Source organism: Dromiciops gliroides, chromosome 2 (genome assembly GCF_019393635.1).
Source record: "Dromiciops gliroides isolate mDroGli1 chromosome 2, mDroGli1.pri, whole genome shotgun sequence".
Lineage (NCBI taxonomy): Eukaryota > Metazoa > Chordata > Mammalia > Microbiotheria > Microbiotheriidae > Dromiciops > Dromiciops gliroides.
Window position 1 is genome coordinate 233,527,556 of NC_057862.1, and position 15,037 is coordinate 233,542,592.

Consider the following 15,037-nt stretch of genomic DNA (forward strand, 5'->3'; position numbering starts at 1 on the left):
TGAACATAAACTAGATATTCCCAGGGAGTCTTAACTGTGAGGCCAAAGGCTTTAGATAAGGAATAGCACTAGTGTAGGTTTATATGGTTGCTTTACATAAAAAAACTCACATTTATATCATCTAATTATCCTAGCAGGTAAAGAGTGTGAGCATTAGTACCACCACCACCACCCCTGCATTGATGGGAAAACTGATATACTAAGAGATGAAGTAATTTGCTTAATACCACACAGCTAGTGACTATCAAGGGCAGCAAGATAGCTCAGTGGATAGAGTGCTAGGCCTGGAGTAAGGAAGACCTGAGTTCAAATCTGGCCACAGACACTTGCTAGATGTGTGATCTTGGGCAAGCCACTTAACCGGTTTAATCTACTAGAAAAAGAAATGGCAAACTGCAGTTTCTTTGCCAAAAAAACCCTCTATGGACAGTATGGTCCACAGAGTTACATAGAATCAGACACAATTGAATGACTCAACAACAACAACAAGAAGTGAGTATCAAAGTCAGAACTCATAGGATTTGGGGTTAGAAGAAAGTTCAACCTCCTTATTCTTATGACCTCAGAAGAGGAAACTGAGGCCCAGGGAAGTTATGTTAACTTGTCCAGGGTCACATAGCCAAAAAGTGACTGAGGCAGGATTTGAACTCATCTTCTTAACTCCATGCCCAACCAGCACTCTGTCCACTGTGCCACCTACTTAATGAACTCAAGCCTTCTTACCCCAAGTTCTTTTTTTTCATACCACATTGCACTCTCTAAACAGCAGTAAGCCCATGGAGAAGAACCAATGGGTCTTAGATGAGCTCCGATGGTCAGCTAATATTATTGCCCACATAGCCCATGTGATTGGGGCCCTGATGAGTGATGGTTACATTTTAGTTACGTAAACAAGCAAATACAACCCATGATTTGTCCTCAGTTCCCTTTCCTTTTGGGGTAATCCATATTGTCTGAATTTGGGAATAACTAGGCTCACAAGTTCACACTGTCTTTCTACGTTCTCTATTGTCAGACTCATGAGTCAGTGAATTGCCACATACTGCCCCTTTCCATTCACATAGTTCAGCACAGAAGCAGCAAGCATAAGGGGCATGCAAGTCATGTTTAGAGGCAGAACACTGTGGGCAGGAAAAAGGGCCCTGGCCTTAAAGTCAGAAGTTCTGACACTTATTAGCTGTGTGACCCTGGGCAAGTCACTTAACCCTCATTGCCCCACCAAAAAAAAAAAATTCTATGTCTTAGGGGCAGCTAGGTGGCGCAGTGGATAAAGTACTGGCCCTGGATTCAGGAGGACCTGAGTTCAAATCCATTCTCAGACAATTGATACTTATTAGTTTTGTGAGCAAGTCACTTAGCCCTCACTGCCCTGCCAATAATAATAATAATAATAATAATAATAATAATAATAATAATAATCTATACCACAAAGAGATGGAAGAAAAAGAAAAATAACCTATATGCACAAAAATATTTATAGCTGCTCTTCTAGTGGTGGCAAAGAATTGGAAACTGAGGGGATGCCCATCCACTGGGGAATGGCTGAACAAGTTGTGGTATATGATTGTGATGGAATACTATTGTACTATAAGAAATAACAAGCAGGATGGTTTCAGAAAAACCTGGGAAGACTTATATAAACTGATACAAAGTGAAATGAGCAGAACCAGGAGAACCACAGTAACAGCAATAGTACATGATGATCGACTATGAATGACTTAATTATTCTCAACAATATGATGACCTAAGAAAATTCTGTAGGACTTATGATGAAAAATACTGTTCACCTAGAGAAAGAACTGACAGAGTCTAAATGCAGATTGAAGCATTTTTTTCACTTTGTTATTCTTGATTTCTTTGGTCTGTGTTTTCTTTTGCAACATAGCTAATGTGGAAATGTTTTGCATGACTACACATGTATAACATATCAAATTGCTTGCCTTCTCAAGGAGGGGGAGGGAATTTTTTGTTTACATTTAATTGGGAAAAAAAAGACTGGAAAAGTGCCAATGATGATCAGCACCATCTCTGCAACTTATATAGTCTTGGAGAATTGCCTGGGGGCAAGGAGAGGTTAAGTGATTTGCCCTGGGTCACAGAGTCAGTAAGTGTAAGAACCTGCTTCTTCCTGGTTCTGAGGTCAGTTCTGTATCCACTATACTACAACGCCTCTAGATGTCAAAGGTATAAAATGAAATAATGGCAACAATCTTTCTGAACCTTAGGGGCTGGGAGAAAAGAAGGCTGAAGAAAGAGTAATGCCCTTTGCATATGAGACATTTCAAACCAAATGTGCTGTGGAAAAAGCAAAAATTCTTCCTGAAAATTGGACCATAATCTTCTTTGATATTTGCATAGATAGAAAGAGTCATTTCCCAATCACTTTACCACACGGAGCTGCTCCATAGTACTGTTCCACAGTACTTCTCCCTTCTCCCAACAGCTTCCATCGTTTTCACTCAATTGACTGCTTCCTCTCTGACATGTACTGTTACCTTTATCTTGGGGGGGTGGAATTCTACTGAACCTCTATGCCTGATTTTAATCACCATCATAATAGCTACTTTTCCTTCCTTTTACTGTCAAACTTCTCAAAGGAGTGGCCTTCACTTACTATCTCCATTTCCTCAAACTCCTGAAATCTGGGTTGTGTATCCACTATGTAATTGAAGTTGCCTTCTCAAAGGTTTCCAAATAATTCCTTGCTAAGTATTTCTTGGTAATTCTCATTCTCCTTGACCTCTCACTCAGACTCCAGCCTTTTATTTTCCCAGTTGGATATCCTGTTGTTACCTAAAACTCAACACATCCCAAAATGGTTGCCTCCCCCAACTTCCCTTTGTATATCAGCAAAACCATCATTTCCTATGCACTCGTCTCTCCCCTTAAAATATTATCACAAAGCAATCACCAATTTCTGTGGAATCTTCCTTCTGAATGTGCCATGTGTCTTATCTCTCTTCACATGTCCACCAGTTCTGATATCTCTTCTCTTGCCAAGATCACTGCAATAGTCTGATGTCTTTCCTGCTTCTAGACTCTGTCTCCAATTCTTCCTCTGCACTGTTATGAAATTAATCTACCAGACAACTAGGGGGTGTAGTTCAGAGGTATCAAACATGTTGCTCACAACACTGAAATGTAATTGGGAAATATTTAACAACATGAATAAAAATACAACAAAACAGATATTACATTTTTAAAATCATACAATAGATAGCCCAAGGAGATCCTTGGGCACAGATTAGTGGCCCCCGTTTCTATTTCAGTTTGACACTACTGGTATAGGGCTGGCTTTTGGAGTCAGGAAGACCTGAGTTCAAATCCTGTCTCATACTTTGCTGGCTCTGTGACCCTAGGCAAGTCATTTAACCTCTTTTGGCCTTCATTTCCTTTGTAAATGGGGATCTAACTCACAAAGTTGTTGTAAGGATAATATGAGATACTACATAAAGTACTTTGCAAACCTTAAAGTGCTATAAAAATGCTAGCTATTATTATTACTGTTAAAATACTTATTTCATCATGTCACTACCCTTCAGGGACCTACAGAGACTGAGGCAGGGCCCTGGAGTTTTTTCAAATAGGGTACATAGTAGGCAATCAATTAATATCTGATGAATGAATGAATAATGGAGTTTACCCAAGGTCAAAAAGTAGGTCAATGGAAAGAATGATTTAAAAGTTCATGCTAGCTTTTAAAAAGACCAACTTGTCAAGACATATTGATAATTGAACTTGATGAAGCAAATTCTTTTTGAGACTGAAAATTTTTTTTTTTTGAAGTCCGGGAAAAGTCTTGGAAGGGATGACATTCTCTTTGAGCTTGTGGAGTGATACATGACCACAAAAAATGGCCTGTGCTATTCTGGGCTGCATCCCTCTGCAGTAGTGACGTGAATGATCCAGGAGGTGGTCAGACCTCACCACATTGTCCTGGTGCTGTCTCAAGTGAAATGCTGTGTACCATCTCCAAGTCATCCAATGGAAGAGATACAGGAGCTACACCAGAAGAGAATAAAAAATGACCCAGGGCTCAGCAGAGAAGACATCTGAGGAAGCTAAATTTGTATCGTCTGGGAAAAGCAAAGACTGTGGAGTGTCAGGCATGATCAAATCTAAAAATATCTTCCAGGTGACAGTATACATGAAGGGCAGGCATAACTCAAAGCCATAAGAAATGACAGAACCAAGAGCAATGACCTGAAACACAGGATGAAGTGAGATTAGTTCCATCCTACCTTTCTAACCTTATCTAATATTACTCCCCTCCACACACTTGATGCTCCAGGAAATTGGACTGTGTCTTGCTCCCTGGCACATATATCTCATGCTTTCTGCTCTCTGTACTTCTGCCCCGCTATTCCTTAAACCTAAAATACCTACCCCCTCCTTTCTAACCATTGGATTCCTATCTTTTCAAGCCCAATACAAATGCTACCTCATCCACAAAGCCTTTCTTGATCTTCCTTCTCCCTCTCTCCCCTGCACCCTTGGACCTTATAAAGCATTGTGCTTTATTCTTCTCTAATGTACTGACTAAATAACATTACATATTATAGTTATTAGGGTTTGTGTCACATACCCAAAAAAAGCTTCCTAAAGACAAGAACTATGGCTTATCTAAATTTTTGATCCTAGCATCTTTGTTCTATACACAATAAATGTTTGATGAATGAATGAATGAATGATGGGGATGGTAATTTGACTGCCCACAGGACAAACCTGAAGGCTAGTTACTGCAGAAAAGATGAATCTTAGAAGTCTGTGAAGTGATTTAAAGGGTTTAGGCAAAGAATCCTATCCAAAAACATTTCTGCCTATCCAGATTGCTGTAGTGCTTAAAATTCCATGCTTAACAAGCCATTCCTTTAGGTTAAAGCATTCAGTCTTCAAAAGTCTCTTATCATGATGCAGATATCCTGGGGAGTAATAATTCCTCGAGGTAATTATTAACTATTCATACCCTTGAGAATCAGTTTACAAGATCACTGTCTAAATTATAGATGGCTGAGACCTGGGCAGAGTTAGATAAAGCATAAAGTAAAAGTTAGATTGGGTTGGTGATGATGGAAAGTGAAGTCCTGAGCATGGGGCATTGCTTAAGAAGGGCAGGCATTAATGGTCAAAACTACAGCACTGACCTGTGGGCATCTGGGAAGCAGCATGAGAGCACCGAGAACCAAGAATTGGGGTTACCATCCCTGCCAACTTAACCATTTTGCTAGTGCCTGCCTATCCTTACAACATCAGGGCAGGCAAAACAAGGTATCAGCCCTCTACCAAAGTAGGGGGCTACCAAGCCAAATGCAGCAAGACTAAGGTCTACCATGTCAATGATGTTAAAACTAGGAGAGTGCGAGAAGAACCCAATTCAGGTAAATGGAAGAAAACATAAAATTAGAAGCTTAGACCAAATGCTCAGCAAAGTTCTTTCTGGGTGAAATCCTTTGATCTTATGAGAGCAAAGCTTCTTCAAGGCAGGTATTGTAACTTCTTTATCTTTCTATCTCCTTTCTCTATCCCCCACCTCGCATAGTTCCTTAAACACTTAAATGTTTTTGTTTTTGTTTTTAGGCAATGGGGGTTAAGTGACTTGCCCACGGTCACACAGTTAGTAAGTGTCAAGTGTCTGAGGCCGGATTTGAACTCAGATACTCCTGAATTCAGGGCCGGTGCTTTAACCACTGCGCCATCTAGCTGCCCCACTTAAATGTTTTTTAATAAATGGATGGGTGTGGGGGCAGCTAGGTGGCACAGTGGATAGAGCACCGGCCCTGGATTCAGGAGGACCTGAGTTCAAATCCGGCCTCAGACACTTGACACTTACTAGCTGTGTGACCCTGGGCAAGTCACTTAACCCTCATTGTCCCACAAAATAAATAAATAAATAGATAGATAGATAGATAAATAAATAAATTAATGAATAAATAAATAAATAAATGAATAAATAAATAAATGAATGAATAAATAAATGGATGGGTGGATGATGTAGCATAAAAAGCACTCACTTTGGAGTCAGGAGACCAGAATTTGAGTTCTAACTTTGCCACTAATTAGCTGTGTGTTGTGGTTGTTGCTGTTCAGTTATCCAACATTTCACTAGCCTGGGGACCATAGCATACCAGGCCCTTGAGCGGAGGGGCTCATCTTCTGATGTCATGCATTTTAATTCTGTCCATGGGGTTTTCTTGGCAAAGATAATGGAGTGGTTTGCCATTTCCTTCCCCAGTGGATCATTTTTGTCAGATCTCTCCACTATGACCTGTCTGTCTGTCTGTCCCTGTATAGCATAACTCTCAGTTTCATTTAGCTATTCAAGCCCCTCCTCTGTGACAAGGCAATGATCCAGGAGGGGAGTTAGCTGTGTGTACCCTATTCAAATCACTTCACCTCCCTTGACCTCAGTTTCCTTACAGGTAGAATGTGGGAGGTAAGTTAGATGATCATTAAGGGCCTTTTCAGTTATAACCTTTGGGTTTATTTTTTAGGCCTTGAGTAAGTGTGAGAAATAAATGGTGAGGATGTAGGGATAGGAGGGAAACAAGGAGGCCTTTCACAGTAGAGTAGTAGGGAACTGAGATGATAGTGTGGGCTTTGTGTAGAACAGGCACTCGATAAATGTTGAATGGATGAATAGATAGAAAATAAACATGGAACAAGGTCAGCAAAATACAAATTTTGATTTAGATAGTCATGGAATCAAATAGTATTCGTACAGCAGAAAGAGCAATAGATTGAGTTAAAAACCTGGATGTGTTAAATACAAGCTGTGTGACTCTGGACAGGTCTCTGAGCTTCTCAGTGCAGGGATTGGATTAAATGTCCTCTAAGACCCATTCAACTATGTCAGATCTTCCTTGCAAACATCTCTCAAATTAGCCTATTCCCTTTAACGTACTCACTGATTCTATGATTTTAAGAGATCATCTTCAATCAGCCAGTGAATAAACATTTATTAAGTGCCTACTATGTGCCATACAAAGAAACACAAAAGATAGTCTGCTCTCTAGGAGTTCACTGTCTAATGGAGGAGATAAGATGCAAACAAATACATACAAATAAGATCTATACAGAACCAATTAGAGATCATCAATAGAGGGAAGACAGCAGCATTAAGGGGAATTGGGAAAGGCTTCCTATAGAAGGTGAGGTTTCATCTGGCTCTTGAAGGAAGTCTGGGGAGCCTGGAGGCAGAGATGGGGAGGGAGAACATTCCAAGCAGGGGGGACAGCCAAGGCAGCTATAATTTGGATCTCTTCCCCATTGAGAAAGAAGGGACCCTTGCAGCAGGCAGAACTGCAACTAGGGCAGAATGACTGAGGCTTTTCCCCAGGGTGCCAATATCCATGGGATGCAATTCCACCTCCGTGGCAATCTTCCTCCCTTCTGCAATCCTGAGCCAGCATGTCCCTGTGCATCATGGGCTGCAGATTTTCTGGCAGCCTTATCCAAAAATGGGACAATTTCCCTCCCCAGGACCCACCCCCAGGTTCCTAACACCATGGTGTTCCTACCACACTAACTCCTTGGGTGGCCGGGGAGGGGACAGAGGGGGAGGCAGACTGTCTGGGAAACAGGCTATGTTGTCTTCTGACATGACTGCATTCACAGTCGAACTGTCTTCTCTGCACCATCACAGATACGACCTCTACTGCTACTCCCTCCGCCCCTCGAACAATTTTTTTACAGCTGAAAGGCTTTCTAGTTACAGTTGTGATGACAGATCACCTGCCCGACTTCCTCATTTGAATGTTGAGAGAACTGAGGCCCAGAGAGGTTAAGTGAGATTGAGTGTAGGTAGTGAATGGAAGAGCCAGGATTTAGACTTAGGTCCAATATAATTTCCCCTGGCATCAGGGACATGAATCAGATAGGATTCTGACAACAAACACAGCTATAAGTGATCTGGGGGGCTGGGGTGGGGTGGGGAGGGAAGGGGGGGTTGTGTGTGATTGGAATGGAAAATTACTTCATTGGCAAAAAAAAAAATGATGGGAAAACTAGTTTTCAGAAATGGTCAATTCACCTGAGCTGGCCATAGCAGCCAAGGCAAAAACATCATGGTGCTTCCCTTACACAGGCAAAGTAATTAGCCTACTGAAGAAAATATCTTGATAAAGTGTTTAATTAGATAATCTTTCAGAAGGAAAATGAAATTACAGGGCAAGATGGCAAACTCTAAGGAAAACAAAACCCCTTAACAGATTTCTTGGACCTCTAAACTTTCTGATACTATAACATTATCTTCCTGAAATCTTATTTCTGCTCCTGAGTGAGTACAAATGTAGTGACTCACCTAGGGGATGGAGAGCTGAATAAAGATAAATTTCTGAACCATGCCTATGGATTTAATAATCTCCGTGACTTGTATTTGGACCCTCTCCCCCAAAATCACCAGGCATCCTGACTTTTTGTCTTGCCACTGGACTTCAAAAACTCTAAAAGAGAGAGTGAGGCTGATGACTTTGTGCAGCTCTGCCTCACTTACATCCAGTTCTTGTACAAGTCAAGACCTCACCGGTGATGTCACTGGTCCTCTCTGAAAACAAAGGACGAACAACAACAACAAACATTAAAAACCAGATGATGACTCCAAATCATTAATAGTAAGATCAAAACACTGAGGTTTCACCTCATTCATACCCCGAAATTGGCAAACATGACAATAGTCAATGTTAATGGGGTTGTGGAAAGACCGATACATTAATACCCTGTTGGCAGAGCTATTAATTGGTCTAACCATTTGGAAAAAAATAATTGCACTAAGAAAGTGATGGAAATGTCCATGTTTTCACAAAGAGGTCTCACTGCTAGGTATGTACACCAAGGCAGTCAAAAATAATTAATAAAGATTTATTAAGTGCCTACTATGTCCCAGGCACTGTGCTATATGTTGAAGATACAAAGAAAAGTAAAACCAGCCCCTGCTCTGAAGGAGCTTCACAGATAGAAAAGAAAAGACCTTCACTGCCCTCCCTAAAAAAAAATTAGCAGTACTTTTTTATTTTATCTATCTTATTTTGGTGAGGCAATGAGGGTTAAGTGACTTGCCCAGGGTCACACAGCTAGTATCAAGTGGATGAGGTCGGATTTGAACTCAGGTCCTCCTGACTTCAGGGCTGGTGCTCTATCCACTGCACCACCTAGCTAGACTGAGCAGTACTTTTTAAAGTTGCAAAGAATTGGAAACAAAATAGATGGCAACTGATAGGGGAATGACTATTATTATGTCATAAGGAACAATGAATATGAATGCAGAGAAGCATGGAGAAACTTATAATGCAAGACAGAACTAGGAAAATAACATATATAATAATTATAATAATATAAACTTAAAAAACAACAGAAAAAGAAATTGAATTCTATGTAATGATAATGACCACAACTTGTACCTTAATGAAGATATATGAGAATTCTTTTGCCTCACTTCTTTGCAGAGGTGGGGGACTACTGGTATTGAATTCAACATATATTGCCACACTTGATTAATTTGTTGTCTAATTTTGCTGAATGGATTATTTTCCTTAATTTTTGTTACAAGGGATGATTTTTTGGTTAGTGGAGTGGGGATGCTATATTGGGAAATGAAAGTTATTTAAAAACAAAAAGATCAACAAAAAATTTTAAATAATTAAATGTTCTATCAACCAATTCATCTCTAAAAATCTATGTTCCAAGTTTCCCTTCAGTTCTAATATTCCCTGATCCTATTCTAAATAGTAAAAGCAGATTTATACAGGCAATTATTGTTTTACATAGATTCACATTACATAATTCTAAAAGAAATTACACAATTCTAAAAGAAATCCACATCTCCACTCCTGCCCCTTGGTTTGGCCTCCTCTTCCCCACATCTGGGACAAATTCTACTTACCTCAAAATTCTTTATATAAAAATTGCTTTACACAGAGGTCTGCAGAATGGTCCACTTATATCAAATGAGAGAGGCCTCTACTAACCATACTAACATTGAATCTGGTGTTGCTCACTATTGCCAGTAGGGGGAGGCTCTGAGCTATTTCTGCACACATGGCTTTCTGCAAAACCTTACCTTGCCAGGATAGTTCAGGGAATAAATCCTATGTGGCAGGATTATTTGAATAAATAATAAAGCAAAACCAAATGGTTTGTGTCCTGTTCTTAAGAACCTTGTTTCATTTTTCTTTTGCATAAGTATAACCTTTTGCCTTCTCTGCCCCACCCCTCATACTGGGCTGGGCATTCATCTCCACCAATAAGAAGAGAATTCCATAACAACAGGCCTGGGACAGTGATTACATTAAATTAACCCTAGAGGAGTGGTATACCCAATAGACTTGGGCCTCCTAAGACAGAACTGTGATGGGGCTGGAAAACATGAATAGATTTTAAAATTCAGTCACTCAGCTCTTGGTCAGTCTTGACAAGCAAGGCCCAGGAAGTGTCTAGCTAAGTCTTTGAAAAGAGCAGGTAATGGGGCAGCTGGGTGGCGCAATGGATAGAGCACTGGCCCTGGATTCAGGAGGACCTGAGTTCAAATCCAGCCTCAGACACTTAACACTTACCAGCTGTGTGACCCTGGGCAAGTCACTTAACCCCAATTGCCTCACCCCCCCCCAAAAAAAAAAAGAAAGAAAGAAAAGAGCTAGTAACGTGGTTTAAAAATAATTAATCGGGCAGCTAGGTGGTGCAGTGGATAGAGCACCAGCCCTGGATTCAGGAGTACCTGAGTTCAAATCCAGCCTCAGACACTTAACACTTACCAGCTGTGTGACCCTGGGCAAGTCACTTAACCCCAATTGCCTCACTAAAAAAAAAAAAAATTTAAATAATTAATCAATGAGTTCAACAGGTCAATAAATTAGAAAGAACACTAGACTTAAAGTCAGAAGACTTGGGTTTGGATCTAGCCATGCCACTAATTGAATGATAAAGCCACAAAGATTCTAAGCCTCATTTATTGTTGTTCAGTTGTTCAGTTGTGTCTCTTTGTGACCACACGGGCCATAGCACACCAATACTATCCATGGGGTTTTCTTGACAAAGATACTGGAGTGGTTTGCCATTTCCTTCTCCACTGGATTTTGGCAAACAGAGGTTAAGTGACTTACCCAGGGTCATACAACTAGTAAGTGAGTGAGGCCAGTTGAAATCATGTCTTCCTGACTTCAGGACCAGTGCTCTATCCACTGAGCCACCCTAGTTGCCTCTTTTACCCACCTGTAAAAATGGCAGAACCATTCAAAATAACCCTAGGAAAAAGACTCTCTTTTCCTATCATGGCCTTAAGATCATTATACCCATACCACTACTAGGTCGGTATCCCAAAGAACTAAAAAACAAAAAGGAAAAGGAACTACATGTGCAAAAATATTTATAGCAGCTCTTTTTTGTAGAAAAATAAGGGTGCCCTAGATTGCTTGAGCCCCCAGTTTTCCAGGTAACCAGAGGACTGAATGAGAACAGACCAATAATCCATTGGTGGCCAGGAGTGAACCTTCTGAAGCAGCTCCAGTTCATATTAGCTTATCTACAGAGACTGTCCCCTTGCCTTTGTGTTTGCTCAAGGCTTGAACTGTCAGATTTTGAATGGAATGAGGAACCCAAGTGTTTGTCATTATCACCAGCGGCAATTTCTGAGTGTACAGACATCTTGCTTCCAGGAACAAACAAGGCCACAAATCTTAACTGCATCCCCCTAAAACTGTGATCCAAATATTCAAATAGCTCAGTTCCTCGAGTAATGCAGGGGTCTCTAAAGATTTCTTCATGCATTGCATGCCATCTTGCTGAGGAGAAATAAAATGGGTATTTGTCAAGATAACTGTACTTCACTCTGGTTTCTCATTTTGTTGGGGGGAGCAAATTTCTTTTTTTAACATTTAGGGGTGGCAAAGAATTGAAAATTATGGGGATGTCCATCAATTAGGGAATAACTGAACAAGTTGTTACATATGATTGTAATGGAATACTATTGTACTATATAAGAAATGAAGAGCCTGATGTTCTCAGAAAAACCTAAAAAGACTTACATGAACTGATACAAAGTGAAATGAGCAGAACCAGGAGAACATTGTAGATAGTAAGAGCAATATTTTAATGATGATCAACTGTGAATGACTTACCTACTCTCATTAATACAATGATCAAAGACAATTCTGAAGGATTTATGATGAAAACTGCTATCCGTCTTCTGCAGAAGAACTGATGGAGTCTGAATGCAGCTCAAAACATTTTTTCTTTACTTTATTTTTCTTGGGGTTTTTTTGTCTGTTTTCTTTCACAACATGATTAATATGGAAATATGTTTTACATGACCACACATGTATAATGTACATCAAATTGCTTGCATTCTCAATGAGGGGGGTATATGACAGATGACAAGGGAAGGAGAAAAGGAGGGAGAGAATTTGGAATTCAAAAAAATTAAATGAATGTTAAAATTGTTTTTACATGAAATTTGGGGAAAATAAAACATTAAATTAAATAAAAAGATTATCATGTCCAAAGTGACTGGTGACATCCTTGATTGTTTTTTTCCTCTGCTCCACCCCAATCCCACTTTGTAGGTTTGTCCTTGCCCAAATGTGAGGAAGGGTTTGGTGGGCTACCCCAGTTTAGAAGTGAGGTTCCAGACCCATTATGGGGGACTGTCCTAGTCCTGGGCACAATATGAGGAGTTCATTGAGCTTTTCTGGTTGTCCCTGATTCCCACTTCTATGGATCTCTCCAGTTAAGCCAATGACCTTCCCTTTTGGACTTTTCCTTAAACACTCCAAACAGAAGGATTTATTGCTCTTAGCATGGATCACATTGTCTGATTCTCCTGTAAAGTCCTAGTCCTGGCACTGTACTATGACACTCAGTCAAACCATGTCTGCAATTTTATATTCCTTCTACACATCACATTTTAGGAAGGGTACTGATAAATTTGAGGGCATCTTGAGGAAGAATACCAAGATGGCACAAAGTTTCAAGATCATGCCAAGTGATGATTAGTTGAACAAACTGGGGCGTTTAATATGGAGGAAAAAATATGTAGGGAAAACATAAGAGCCATCTTCAAGTACTTGGAGGGTCATCATATAGAAGAGACATTAAACTTGCTCTGCTCCACCCAGATGACCCAACTAGAAGTAATAGTGGAAGCTGCAGAGATACGAGATGTCCCAAAAGTCTTTGTGCAATTTTTAAGCCTTTTGGGATGTCCTGTATATTCAATCTAGATGTAAGGAAACACTCTGTAACCATTAGAGCTATCCAGGAGTAGGATGAACTGATTCAGAAAGTAGAGGGTGCCCTTTCACTTGGGGTCTTCAAGTGAAGGCTGGAGGAATACTTGTGGATGTCATCAGGGGGATTTTTGCATCGCACTAGATGGCTTCCTAATGTCCTTTTGAGATTCTGTGAGATTATTAAAGGAGAAAGTATTCAGAAAGAGGAGGAAGGCTCAGGATAGAGCCATAGGGGACCCTGATGCTTAGGAGACAAGAAATGAATGATGATCCAGAAAGGAAATAGGATCTCCATTTTGTCCACCAAGATAGCATGAGGGACTTCAATGAATAACCAATAAAGTACCTACTATGAAGTACCTACTATGTGCCAGGCACTGTGCTAAGCACTGGGGATATAAGAAGAGACAAAAGACAGCCCCTGCTCTCAAGGAGCTTACAATCTAATTGGGGAGACAATAGGTAAACAAACATGTACAAAGCAACCTCTATACATGTTACACAGTGGACCTTGAAAAAAGAAATATTTACTTCATTGAGTCTTGTAATGACCCCCAATAGCCTTCCTACCCCATTAAAAGAAGAAACCCTAGGAAAGCTTAAAACTCCTGAGTTATTCTGTCTGAGTATATTAGCAGAAATTGTTCAAAGTTCCTTTCTTACTGGTAGGAAATTTAAACATCAACTAGCTGCCAGTTCCCAAGAAATCCCCCCACCACCCCACTAGCATGAATCAACACCAGGTCCTGGTTTCTTGCTTCCCCCTCCCCACATGCCCAGCAATGTCTGGTATTGCTAGGAAAAAAACCAATAAAAACCCACTAGACTTTATTGGTTAGGGTGTCACATTCCCTTTGAGACCCCAACAAGATGTACCCAATTCTAACTGGGTCCTAGTGGAATACTCCCAATTCCAACCAAAGCCAGTAGTTCTAACCTGTTTCCACCATCTTCCCTAACAGTCCTTCATTTTCTAAGTTGCTGTTCAATCATTCAGTCACGTCTGACTCATGAACCCAAGGATTAGAGCATGTCAATACTGTCCATGGGGTTTTCTTGGCAAAGATCCTGGAGTGGTTTGCCATTTGCTTCTCTAGTGGATTAAGGCAACCAGAGGTTAAGTGACTTGCCCAGGGTCACATGGCTAGTAAGTGATCTTGGTCAGATTTGAACTCAGGTCTTCCTGACTCCAGGCTTGGCACTCCATTCACTGAGCCAGCTAGCTGCCTCCAATGTATTCTAAGTGTGTCCCTTCAATGGGCAGCTAGGTGGTGCAGTGGATAGAGTGTTGGGCCTGAAGTCAGGAAGACTCATCTTTCCTCTAGCCACAGATACTTACTAGCTGTATGACCTTGGACAAGTCACCTCACCCTATTTGCCTCAGTTTCCTTATCTGTAAAATGAGCTGGAGAAGGAAATGGCAAACCACTTCAGTATCTCTGCCAAGAAAACCCAAAATGGGGTCATGAAGAGTCAGACATGACTAAATAAAAAGTCTCAAAAATAAAGCTGACTTCCTTTACTCTTTTGTTGTGTGTTCCATATTTCCTTGTTATTTTGAACCTTTCCAAATCTACATTAAGACAAATGCTTTAGGGGGCAGCTAGGTGGAGCAGTGGATAAAGCACCAGCCTTGGATTCAGGAGGACCTGAGTTCAAATCCAGACTCAGACACTTCTAGCTACTAGCTGTGTGACCCTGGGTAAGTCACTTAACCCTCATTGCCCCACCAAAAAAAAAAAAAGACAACTGCTTTGTCGAATCTAGGTAAACTAAGTCTACAATAGCCAAAATTAAAGAAAACCAAGAGAAAACAGTGG

General features: G+C 40.5%; 1 protein-coding gene across 1 annotated transcript in view; it reads right to left on the reverse strand.

Annotated features, from left to right (window-relative positions):
- TMEM63C (transmembrane protein 63C) overlaps nucleotides 1-15,037 on the reverse strand; it is a 220,666-nt gene that overhangs the window by 195,981 nt on the left and 9,648 nt on the right. The gene's annotated exons all lie outside the window — the stretch shown is intronic.